We start from the raw sequence: 13,452 nt of genomic DNA, 5'->3' as shown, positions 1-13,452 counted from the left end.
ACACACAATCACTTTGTTCTTTGGAGAGCTGACAGACGCTCGCGTTCCCGCGCGCTGTCGAAAACCTCGCCTCAGCGCCATCCGCACAATTGAGCTCGCTCATTAATTAGATGCAAATGAGTCAACAACGAGATGACAGGAGGTCCTGCGGAGCCGAGCCCCTTGAAAAAGCACACTGCCGGTGTAATTAATTCGTCTTCGGGCCAAGCGAAGCGACGTGACCCGCGCGTCAACGCGCAAGCCTCAGTTCGGATGATCGGCGCGCGCGAGGCTGCCAGTTTTCACCGTTAGCATTTAGCACCGACTCCCGCTCCGGATCGTTCCGTTAGCCTTAGCGATGGCTCCCGTCCTAGATCCGCCCATTAGCATTCCCGTCTGTGCCAGGGCCTCCGTGTTAACCTGAGCACCGTTCCCTATCCCGGATCCCCCTTGAACCTCCGAACGGAATCTGCTTAACCCGCTTGATTATTGCGCTGTGATGGATGGCTCATTGCATGCGCTACCATCCATTATACGCGTACTTTATGCCGGGCGAGCCACCAGAGGACGGGCTCCCCATCCGTAGCCGGGTCCCTCCCGAGATTTCTTCCCCTCGGGGAGTTTTCTCTCGCCGCCGTTTGAGTAGTTTTCTCCACACAGGGGAGTTTTTACCTCACCTGTCACTTTCAGGCCTGGTTTCTGCCCGAGTTTCCTTCCCTTTCTCTGTACAGCATCTTTGTGAAAGTTCTCTGTAAAAAGCGGAGTACAAAATAAATGGAATTGAATTGAACTGTTAGGCTTAGCGGTGACCCCCGTCCCAGATTCCTGTGTTAGCGTTAGTGTCAGCTCTGGTTCCAGTCCCCCTGTCCTGGCACCTGCTCCAGATCTCTGTGACAGCCAATAGCTTCTGTCTGTGCACCAGGCCACAATGTTTATAGATTTTTAATAATAAAAATAATACAGCTCATGTCAGACATAATGTAGCTGAAGGTGCTCTGTATAAAAGTGATCGAAAATAGAACTGGACGATAAAACAAAGAAAGAGTGCAGAAAAAGCCAGGGAACAAAAACATAAAGAAAAATTCACAAAAAAAAGATTCAATAAAATACAAATCCTCCAGTGGCTGCAGAATCTGACCCACTAATCCACAAAGGAAATGGTTCAGATCTCCAGACTCATACTAAATTGTTCAAATAATTAATTCTATACTTGATCTCAGCATAGAAATGAACTTGTTTGAAGTACAAACCAAGATGAGCTACACTCAAATCAGACATTCCATTTCCCATCCTTTCTGGACACATGTATTTAGGCCACACCTACAAATCACACTCAGAATTCTGGGAAAACCAACTGAAATGTTCAAAATGCTGTATTGAAATGCTTATATCAAAAAACATGTTTTGTAAATCAAGCACTTAATTAGGTTGTGACATGGATTAAAGACACACAAGAATAACCATTAGCTAATTAAGAAGTAATTACGTCAACCCGCATTCTTCACAAACAATTATCTTGTCTTATAAACTCGGCTGTTTCATTGGTGCCAAGTCTAAATCGATGTTAATAGCATTGGACGTTCAATAGGAGAGGCTAAAAATGGCTGGACTTCGACCAGCAAGTGTCCATCTCCCTGCTAACAACAGTCCTGTCTCCTCTCTGTCTATTCATAACTTCCTTGTAGCAGATGGATGGACTGTACAGCTCCACCGCCACAACAATCCCCTGCCACCCCCCCCTCCCGCCCCGGCCCTCGTCGCTGCTGAGCTAAAACTGCTCACAATTTATGACCTCTTACACAACAAAAATGTTAGCGTTATATCTCAACTGTGATAGTGAATATCTTTAGGCCAGGAGAAAGTGTCAACATCCTGATAATCACCACAGTGCCAGGAGTAACACTCTTTTTCTGTTAACTGTGGGAGTCCACCACTAAGTCAAGGCCTTATTTTTATGTATCATTTACAAGTACATCAGACCTATTACTTATATTAGAAAGCTATATGCTGCAGTCCATACGTATTTGGACAGTGATGCCATTTTTGTTGTTTTAGCTCTGTACTCCAGCACATTTTTTTTTATTTGTAATGAAACAATGTAATTAGTTCATGCACAAGAAAGCTACCAAAAGGTCTACAGTTGATTCTAGGTGTGATATTTGCATTTGGAGGCTGTTATGGATTTCTCTCAACATGAGAAGCAAATAAGTGCCAATGCCAATAAAGCAGGCCATCATATGAGATAAATCAATCAGAGACACAACCAAAACAACTCAACTGTCTGGTACATTGCTAAGAAGTAAGAATGCACTGATGAGCTCAGCAACAGCAAGAAAACTGGTAGACCACATGAGTGGATGACCAAAGAATACTCCCAATTTTGAAGAAAAGATCAAGAATATGCTCCAGGACCAAGCCCTTCCTCCCACTATGCAGATCAGACATTGCGCCCAGGGCCCCGCCTTTTCACCAAGGCCCCAGCAGCAGCATTGGTTTCCAAGCAGAAGAGTCAGAAGGTGCCATTGTTTTGGAGGGGCCCCAAAATTATTTTTTGCCTGGGGCCCCCAAACGTCTAGGGAAGGCTCTGATCCAGGATGTAGGCAAAGATGTGTCAAAGGCTACCACAATGACCAGGCTACACCAGCATAACCTCAGAGGGTTCACACTGCAAGATGCAAACCACTGGTAAGCCTCAAGAATGAAACGGCTAGGTTAGAGGTAGCTAAAAAGTACATAAAAACTGCAGAGTTCTGGAATAAAGTCTTATGGACAGCTCAGATGCATATTAACCTGTACCAAAGTGATGGACTGAGGAAAGTATGGAGAAAGAAAGGAACTGCTCATGATCCCCAGCATCCCGCCTCATCTGTGAAATGTGGGGTACTATAGGTAATGTTATGGATTGGGCACGTATGGCTGTCACTGGAACTGGCTTGCTTGTCTTTATTAATGATCAGCAGCAGGATGGATACTGAAGTGTACAGAAACATCTTATTTGCTCAGATCCAACCAAATGCCTCAAAATCCATTGAAGTTTCACCTTGCAGCAGGGCAATGACAACATACTGCAAAAGCAAGCAAGCAGTTTTTCAGTGCAAAAAACTGGAATGTTCTTGACTGGCTATCTGAACTGAATCAAAATGATTATACGTTTCAATTGCTGAAGACAAGACAGAATGCAAAAAGTCCCCCCCCCCAAAAAAAAAAGAAAAAAGAAAAAAAAACAGGAAGTGAATATGGCTGCAGTACAGGACTGGCAGAGCATCATCCGGGAAGATGCTCAGCATCTGGTGATGTCTGTTGGTTGCAGACTTCAGGCAGTCACCAAATTCAAAGGATTTGCAACCAAATACTAAATATGAAGACTATTTTACATTATGTTAATTTGTCCAATTAATTACGGTCCCCTAATGTGGAAATAAGCATAAAAGAGGCTTTATATCATACATAGATCACCTGATATGAATGCAATGACAATAAACAGCTAAGCAGCCAATGGTCCAATTACTTTCGGTTCCCTAAAAGAGGGGGATGATGTATAGAAAATGGTTGTAATTTATGCATAAAAATGGTTGTAATGGCCGTATTGGTTGTAAGGGTTGCAACACGGTTCACCCAATATGGATGTACGTAAATACCTTCAAATGAAAGCTGACAGTTTGCATTTTAACTTTATATTCATTGTTTTGTTTCTAATCTAATGTGCTGGAGTTCAAAGCCAAAAGAACAAAAATGATGTCACTGTCCAAAAATTCTCATGGACTAGTAGCTGCATTTTATCTTTCCTATCAGTCCAGCACACAACACAGTTTTTGCGGGGGAAAAAAATTGGACTGCGATCTCAAGTGTATTACTTTACCTAGATGACAAAAATAATTCAAATGAAATTGCTCACTTTCAGAAATAACCCTTGCACAGAACAAGGGTTATTTTTCTATCCATGTCAACACATGAAAGAAAGTAACATGCTCTACTGGTTATTTTCAGAATTATTAAAAAGAAATAAATGGAAAGGTATCACACTACCTCCAACTGTTATAATGATCTAGGAATCAGACACCCCTTTTACCAGGAAGAGTTTTCATTTTGAGGCCATGGATCCTATTAAAGATGATGTCTGCTTTACTTGAGTTTATTGTTCAGGTTCTTTTTTCATTCACTACTGTTCTTATTCCGCATAGGTATATTCAACATATTACAGAACCCAACTGCTACAGTTATTAAAGCAATGTAGTAAAATGTTCAAAACTACCCAACCTGCAATAATAGCTTCAGAAATTCTTCAAACCAAAAAAAACCAAAACAAATAAAAAGAATTAAATAAAAAGTAAACTCAGCCATTCTTTATCTAATTCTTTCTTCAAATTTATGCCAAATCATTTCTATTGCGCGGTTAAAAAATGGACATTGGGCGCCTAGGCAAAAAGCATTCCACAGGGAATGTGGATGGGTATTATGATATTCTATCCTTTTCCCAACTCGATTGATCTTTCTCAGAACGTATGGCTGCAACCAAAAAGCATGAGGGCTTTAATTTCAGAGTGTAGACAGACAACACTCCCCAGGATATGCCTAGAGGTTTAGGAGTTCCAAAATCCAATTTTATACATTGCAGATGGTTGGAACTCCAATCCAACTTTACGCCATTTTTAGCCATAAGATGGCATACAGTTATGGAATATAATTGTGTTTAATATGTACCTTGAGGCTACTGTATTGTATGGGCCAATCCAGAAGAAATACAGGAAGAAAAACACACGGAGATCCCATAAGAACGTAATGACTCCCAGAGGGAGTTCATTGTCCTAACATGGCGTCTTGGTGAAGCTGAGAGGTGGCGAAGCCAGCGTCTGTCCTTGTCATTGCGCCACACCTGAAGGGGTCGGGAAAGCGTCCAACCAAATGCGCGGGGACACTTCAACAGCTGTCCCCAATTAACATCCACCCCCCTCGTCAATTTGTGGGGAAGATGAGAGGGAGAGAGAAAAAATGCTTAATTTTATGTTTTCTATATTTCTGTATGTATGTTTTGGCAATATTTACAAGTGTATTTCATACCAATAAAGCATTGTTTTCATTTGAATTGGAGAGGAAAAAAGAGAAACAGAAAGAAAGAGAGAGAGACAACTTTTCTGCTGCATAAAACAACTTTAACACGCTGGCTAGACAGGCCCAGAGAGGATGTCTATGAAGAGGCTGGTCCTCTCTCAGGGAAAAAAACATCTTTGGATCTGAGAGAAGATCACTGTGGTACTAAGTACACTGCGGGCAACGCACGGCAGAGCGAACGGAGAGCCGGGAGCTGCGTCAGGGGAGAAGTCGCGATCGCCGCTGGGCTAGCTCCGGCTTTCACCCGGGCGAGCTCCTTTCAGCCGAGCCGCCGGGGGGCCGGCTCAACTCGAAGGCCCGGAAGAAGCCGTCCGCGTAACGCGAAAAGTCTCGCGGGCATCGTTCAAGGTCCTGTTTCGGCCGATTAGACTTTCCCTCAATTTCCAAACCTTGAAACATGCAAACAGCTCAGTGATATTTTTTTTCTGCGTGTTTCCGTAGGTATTCTGAATTCCTCTGTTCACTCCCGCAAAAACAAAACCCATTTTAAACCATAATAAGCTCTGTGTGATCCGGCTCTCCTCAATTTTCAGGTTAGTTTCTCTTATTGAAGTTAGCTGGGTAAAAGGACCCCTTTGAAAACTGTATCTTGTTTCTTTCCGCCATTTACTCGAGATAGGGAGGTTGTGTTCGAGAGCCACAGAAAGCGGTTCTGAGAGCTCAGTGAGGCGTACAAACGCTCGATACGCCTATATCATAAAACTTACTGTAGCCATTACATTACGCTTTTAGACCAAAGCCTTCCCGGAAGCTTCTGAACATGCCTCCCTGTGAATTTTTATTTTGAGCATGAGAAAAAAAGCTTTGTGAGAGGAAGATAAGGGCGGGAACACTGTGGCCCCTCAGCCGGGTTCTGCAGGGCAGCCGCCCGCTTTGTCCATTAAGCCAAAACAGGTGACGCTGATTGCGTCCTGCACTTACGTCTCGTCACGCCAGCAGAAATGCCAGCGTCCACACCCCCCAGGTTTCAGGGCTCGGCTGTCTTTAAGAGAAGGCCAGGGAGGAAGAGGGGCTGAGACGGAGGGACAAAGAAAAGAGAGAGGCAGAGAGAGAGAGAGAAAAGGGTGGTGAGAGATGGTTAGGAAGAGGAAGGGAGAAAAAGAGAGTGTACGAGAGGAGAAGGGACTGAAAAGGAGAGGAAGGAGTGAAAGAGGAAAGAGAGAGAGTGAGGGAGAAGAAAGGGAAGGGCCAGGAAGGGAGGAGGGACACAGAACGGTGGGACGGCGGGGTCCTAACCCAGAAGCAGCGGGGTTAATGGAAGAGAATGCAAGGCGTAGCTGTGTCGACACAGCGGTCAGGTCCAGGGGTGTGGGCTTCCTCAGGAAAGGGAAAACACCTGTGCAGCTCATAGCTTCGGGTGTGAAAAAGGAAAGAAAATGGAGGGAAATCTCAGGGGCTATATGAGGCCAGACTCCCTTTTGTCCTCCTGCATTGTGGGAATAAGTGTCTACATCGCCTCCGGTGTTACAATTTTCTTGTGTTTTTCCTTTTCACAGCACCTGTTGTCCCACTTCACACCTTTAACAATAGAGGCCATTATAAGGGTCTGAGCGCCACAACTTACACCATTATACCCAGCCTGGAGCCTGTGAGTGGGGCTTTTAAAATTTAATTATGTATTCAGTCATTTCTAATTTTTGCTTTAGTTTGGGCAGTCACGCCATTAAGGCAAGCCTGAATTTGAATTTCAGTTTGTATCATGGAACACCACATCATGGAACAGCCATAAGCTGTAAGACAGGACGTCTCTTACACACACACACACACACACACAGTCAGGAGCTGTGGGAGAGAGCTGGGAAATCAATACAGCTCTCAGGTCTCATTTAACTGGCACGGCGTAGGGCAGAAAGGCAGGATGATGGGTTTTTACGAGGGGGTCTAGAGAGAGAAGGCAGAGGTGGAGAGGTGGACGAGAGGGATTTCAAGATTCCTGCTTTCATGTGCGCGAGACTTTTTTCGCCGGACACTAATAGCGCCCATTTTCGTAAACGCAACCTTGTTTACCCCGGTGATAAAACGCCTCTGAACGGAAGGGAGAAAATAAAACCACAACAAGAGCGAGAAAGGTGAGAGACGGAGAGAAAAAGAAATTCCTCCTATAACCGGCTTCGCTATGCCTGCAGGGCGAGGTTACTCTGGAGAGGAGTTTTCTCTGGCGTTTGTTCAGGCCCGCTGAATGCAGGGGTTAAGAATCGCGCGGCGGCGCATGGTGAAGACCCGCGGTGTGCTTTACGCGGCCCTGCAATGGCGCGCATCAAGCATCCATCTGCACCGAGCCCAGAGGACGGGGACCGGCCCAGAAAAGGGCATTTTTCCTGGAGCCCGTCGACACCGCTGCGCCCCGCTCCGCGCTGGCACGCTGCAGTGCCAGCCTCTCTTCCCCCGCGGCTAACGTGTCACTTCCTCCCGTCCCCTCCCCTCCCCTCCCCTCACTTAACGCCGCACTCCCTTAAAGGACACCGTCTCTTATACACTCCTCTCGCTCGTCTCCTCTGGCCCCCGGTCTTCATCGTTTTTATTTATTTGATGGGGCTGTCCTCGGTGCTTTCCTGCTGAGTAGTGCCCCGCTCTGGCTCGAATGGAAAAGGCTGAACAGAAGACATTTTCAATGCCGCTCAATGGACATGAACCATGGACAGGAGACCCGCACAACCATTTGACCTCACTACCCAGAGTGCACTGTGACGGTAATAATAACAATGGCGACCTACGAGTCGATTTTTATTTTATTTTATTTATAATAACTAAAATCTTTTGTACGGTATTTATGACATGTTTATATAACTGAAGGCATTTTAAGACCATTTTAAGGCCTAAGCGTCTTAACAGGCGGGGTTCCCTTTAAGAACCATTTCCCCTGCGATGCGTTTACCTGACGCGCCGCGTAACTAAGAGGAAGGAGCCGAGCGTGCAGGAAAGAGCACAGCTGCCGCCCGACACGAACAAATGACACGTTAGCCCGCCTGCCCGCCGTTACCACCCAACATCCGCGCCCAACACGTGTTCCGCGCTGACTCTGCGCTCCGCGGAGCAGGGCGACGAAATTTAACGCCGGGAGCACTCGCGGCTGGAGCGCGCGCCGCGCGGACAGCTTGCCGTTAAAGCGCTTGGCGCGTTAAACCCCAGCGCGCTCTAAGGAGCTAACCGCGGGTCGCGTCGCTCGTGGAAAGCGTCCCGGTTTCTGAGAATACCAGGGATTTAAACGTGATTGCAAGGTTTCCGTAAAAGAACAGGGGCTCGATAAAGCGGGAGGATCTGCGGTTTCCCCAACGCCGCGCACCGCTCCAGCGCGCCGCGCAGAGAGGTCTCTTCAAACCCGAGACGCCTTCGCCTTCCGTCTGCCGGCTCGTTCGGCTCTTGCGCTTGCCTGTTTTTTTGGGAGAAACGGGCCACGTGTGGAAAGCTCATGCTAGTTCCCTAGCCACCGCGATGTAACACAGCGCAGTTTAATGAGCTGAACACTATCCACCCCCCTCACCCCCCCACCCCTCTCCACCCCAACCTTCGCCAAACTGACAGCAGCTGATGCCCCTTTTTTACACGCGAGCGGCATCAAACGGGCCGTCTGAAAAGCCGCTTCTGGCCCCCGGTCCCCTCTCGCGCCGTGGCCCGGTGCCGCCGAGCGCCTGCCAAACCCCGTTACGGCGCCGTTTGCGCCGTGTCGGAAAAGCCGCCCTTAACCCTTTGTTCGGGCGCCCTGCCCTCGCAGGCAGAGGACACGGCCTTATTTTCAAAACCTTCACAACCTTTCTGAGTTCTCTCCACCTCCCCCGCAGCACTATTGCTTTCATTTTTATTTTTTTTTACTCTTTTGAAAGTGTTTGACAGCTGCCCTGTACCTCCTGAGAGACCCGATCAGGATGACAGGAGCCTGAACGTGAGCAAACGCCTTTAGAGGCCGTTTTCAACAATGTGACTAAATGGGAGCAAAGACAATGATGTCTTCGTTGATTGTTAAAAACTTCATTAGCAGAAAACGGTTATTAAAGCTAAATTCCGCTTCATTATACTATTTCTTTATCCCTGAAGAGGGTAAAATAGAAGATGGAATTAATTGTTAACCCTTCCCAGTACCGTGTACACACGAGAGCCAACGTGCATTTTACATTCAGTGAACATACGCAGTGAAGTGTGATGCGTGAGCCTTCTGCATTCGGTTCACGTGGCAGGTGTTAGAAATGTGAGGATGATCTCTGACGGTTCACTGGCGATACACTGAGGCCAGGGGAGGATGGTGCGTGAAGCTGCAAGGACACAAAGTCCAAGTCAGACTTTTCTCCCGTGTGTGGATGGCTACTTTTTTTTTTTACCTGATCCACCAGGAATTATTGGGGATAAAGAGATTATAGCAAACTTGGAGCTGTGGGATCTGAAAAAAAATTTATTTTGATGCGGGATTGGGCGCACCAGCACACATGTCATACTGATGCCACAGAGCCACCAGCTCTGTTCACAGCTCTGTGCATGCATACACTCTCTCTCTCTCTCACACATTCTCTCTATTTCTCTCTCTCTACATCTCTCTTTCTCTCACATTCTCTCTCTATCTCTCTCTCTCTCTCACACATTCACTCTCTATCTCTCTCTCTCTCACACATTCTCTCTCTCTCTCCCTCCCTCTCCCTCTCTCTCACATTATCCTCTATCTCTCTCTCTCTCTCTTCACACACACACACACACTCTCACACACACACACACACACACGCACACACACAGCACAGTTAGCAGTCCTGAACCCCCGTGGCAGTCACATGAAGAGCGGCTGGCCCGGGTGCCTGGCTCTGTAGGGACAGGGGCTCAGAGAGGAGGGGGGACACAGGGCCTGGGATACGGCTGTTTTAAATGCAGGGGGAGAGAGGGGTCAGAGTTCAGCGGTCCCAGTCCGCCCGCCTCTGATTCACACATTTCAGCCCAGCCTCACGGGAGAGGAACCCCCTGCCATGTTCCACATGTCTCTATTCACACGGCTCAGATTCTCATTCGCACTGAGTGGAGCCAGTGAGATTAGCATCGCTGGATGAAATACAGCACAGCACAACAGTGAAATATGCTGTGCTGAGGTGTCTATCATTGTAATGTTCATCCATGATGACAGTGCAACACACACACACACACAAACACACACATGCATGTGCATGCATACACATGCACATGTATACGCACACTCACATGTACGCATGTACACGTACACGTACACGTACACACACGCACATATTCATGCACATACACACAGACACACACAGAACATAATCAGCACCATCAAACCCGTAGTGCAGTCGCACTAAGTCTAGATATCTTTGCCAATTGTACATGTCCAGTGAAAATGCGAATTCAAAATGCATTAATTTCCTAACTCTGCATGAAGCAATAACACTAATTTATAATATAAGTTAAAATAATAACCTAGCTGTATGTGAATAAAAAAAAGAACAAAACCACAACTGCAAAAAAACACATAAAACTATAAATTCTTTAAATTATTATTTCTTTATGTATAAATATGTCTCTGCTTGGTGCTCTTTGCATGACATGAAAGATCCCTTTGACACCTTTATAATGAGTTCTTTCCCTCCTGACAGAGGAGCTTGGACTATCAGAGTGACAGTATCGCTGGGGGCGACATCGCCATCCTTGTGACCCGAGATCAGCCAATTAGACAGCGCAGCGGATCCAGGGCCCGTGCACGCTCACGTTCGCTGAGGAGCAGGTGTGACTTTCAGAGAAAAATGCCCACGCCAGCTCCCCGGTGAATCCCCCCATAAAGCCATTCTCCCAAACTCGCCAGAAGACCACTGGAGGACCATCAGCAAAAAAAATGTCAAATGAATTTGAAAAGGCAGAGCTTTACTTTATTTTCTTTTTTACAAAAGAAATCCCTTATCCGTCCCTTTACTTATTCCTTCCTTTTCTGTCACTTTTTCTCTTTGTCAATTGAATCTCACAGCAGATTCACAATGCTCATGTGGCAGATTAACCTTGACCTGGGAGCTAGGAGAAAGACGGGATGTAGGTATAGAGGGAGAAAGCAAGGGAAGGAGGGAGAGATGGAGAGATAGAGGTGAAGGAGAGGGAGAGTGGTGGAGCGGAAGAGATCATTTTTGACGGGTTTAGAGGAAGCAGGGGGTGTAGAAGGATGGAGAGAAAGAGGGAGATGAAAGAAGGGAGAAGGAGAGAGAGAGGAATGGATAGATAGGAAGAGAGATGCGCACGCCTGAGGGGAGAGCATTGTACTTTAATCGCACCTCTGGCTCCTTTCATTGACTCGTGCAGTGTTCATTATATTCCGAGCGCATTCACTATTTAATGTGTGTTAATATGCCCCATTAATGAAGATGAGGTTATCCTCATGGGCGAGTTCCTGCTGTTTTAATGACAATTAAATTGAATGATTAAATTACCCCGCATTACTTTAATACTTTAAAAACACAGCAAGATTTCATTTGAAATAAAATGTGCTACTGTCACTTGTTTACAGGCAAGCACAATAAAAACGTACATTTTAAAATGAAAGGTTTAATTAATTTTATACCCGGTGAGGAACTCATATTTTAGCGCCATATACAAGCAGTATGGGGCCCCAAATATCCTAGCCATTTATAAAGTTAACTTCCTTCTTGGGTTGCAACACTGTTGTGATCCATAAATGCACAAAGGTGTTTATAACTGAGAGTGTGAGACAGGGTGTGTTCCTCTCCCTGCTGCCTCCAGTATGATCAGTCTAAAAATGCTCTACTAAACCTGAAGTAAGTAAACTACAGCTTGCATTCCACAGCACACACTGATGAAATATCTAACACATATATTATGCATATTTCCTGTCTGTAATACAGGCAGCACGCTGGCACCCTTATTGTAACATACCAACCATTACCTGTAACACAGTGTGGGGCACACAAACACTGTCCCTGTAACACAATATAAAACAGACTAATGCCCTGCCTGTAACGCACTGTAGAACACACTAATGCCCTGCCTGTAACACACTGGAGAACACACTAATGCCCTGCCTGTAACACACTGGAGAACACACTAATGCCCTGCCTGTAACACACTGTAGAACACAGTAATGCCCTGCCTGTAACACACTGTAGAACACACTAATGCCCTGCCTGTAACACACTGTAGAACACACTAATGCCCTGCCTGTAACACACTGTAGAACACACTAATGCCCTGCCTGTAACACACTGTAGAACACACTAATGCCCTGCCTGTAACACACTGTAGAACACACTAATGCCCTGCCTGTAACACACTGTAGAACACAGTAATGCCCTGCCTGTAACACACTGTAGAACACAGTAATGCTCTGCCTGTAACACAATATAAAACAGAGTAATGCCCTGCCTGTAACACACTGTAGAACACACTAATGCCCTGCCTGTAACACACTGTAGAACACACTAATGCCCTGCCTGTAACACACTGTAGAACACACTAATGCCCTGCCTGTAACACACTGTAGAACACACTAATGCCCTGCCTGTAACACACTGTAGAACACACTAATGCCCTGCCTGTAACACACTGTAGAACACACTAATGCCCTGCCTGTAACACACTGTAGAACACAGTAATGCCCTGCCTGTAACACACTGTAGAACACAGTAATGCCCTGCCTGTAACACACTGTAGAACACACTAATGCCCTGCATGTAACACACTGTAGAACACACTAATGCCCTGCCTGTAACACACTGTAGAACACACGAATGCCCTGCCTGTAACACACTGTAGAACACAGTAATGCCCTGCATGTAACACACTGTAGAACACAGTAATGCTCTGCCTGTAACACACTGTAGAACACAGTAATGCCCTGCCTGTAACACACTGTAGAACACAGTAATGCCCTGCATGTAACACACTGTAGAACACAGTAATGCTCTGCCTGTAACACAATATAAAACAGAGTAATGCCCTGCCTGTAACACACTGTAGAACACACTAATGCCCTGTCTGTAACACACTGTAGAACACACTAATGCCCTGCCTGTAACACACTGTAGAACACACTAATGCCCTGCCTGTAACACACTGTAGAACACACTAATGCCCTGCCTGTAACACACTGTAGAACACACTAATGCCCTGCCTGTAACACACTGTAGAACACAGTAATGCCCTCTCTGTAACACACTGTAGAACACACTAATGCCCTGCCTGTAACACACTGTAGAACACACTAATGCCCTGCCTGTAACACACTGTAGAACACACTAATGCCCTGCCTGTAACACACTGTAGAACACACTAATGCCCTGCCTGTAACACACTGTAGAACACACTAATGCCCTGCCTGTAACACACTGTAGAACACAGTAATGCCCTGTCTGTAACACACTGTAGAACACACTAATG

At 46.1% G+C, this 13,452-nt stretch overlaps 2 protein-coding genes across 3 annotated transcripts in view; both read right to left on the bottom strand.

Annotated features, from left to right (window-relative positions):
* cdh13 (cadherin 13, H-cadherin (heart)) overlaps window positions 1-13,452 on the bottom strand; it is a 456,795-nt gene that overhangs the window by 169,981 nt on the left and 273,362 nt on the right. The gene's annotated exons all lie outside the window — the stretch shown is intronic.
* The window catches only part of zgc:173742 (DNA topoisomerase 1), a 566,006-nt gene that overhangs the window by 296,654 nt on the left and 255,900 nt on the right, over window positions 1-13,452 (bottom strand). The gene's annotated exons all lie outside the window — the stretch shown is intronic.

This window comes from Anguilla rostrata, chromosome 5 (assembly GCF_018555375.3).
Source record: "Anguilla rostrata isolate EN2019 chromosome 5, ASM1855537v3, whole genome shotgun sequence".
In the NCBI taxonomy this organism is placed as follows: Eukaryota; Metazoa; Chordata; class Actinopteri; order Anguilliformes; family Anguillidae; genus Anguilla; species Anguilla rostrata.
This window is presented reverse-complemented; position numbering and strand designations above follow the sequence as displayed.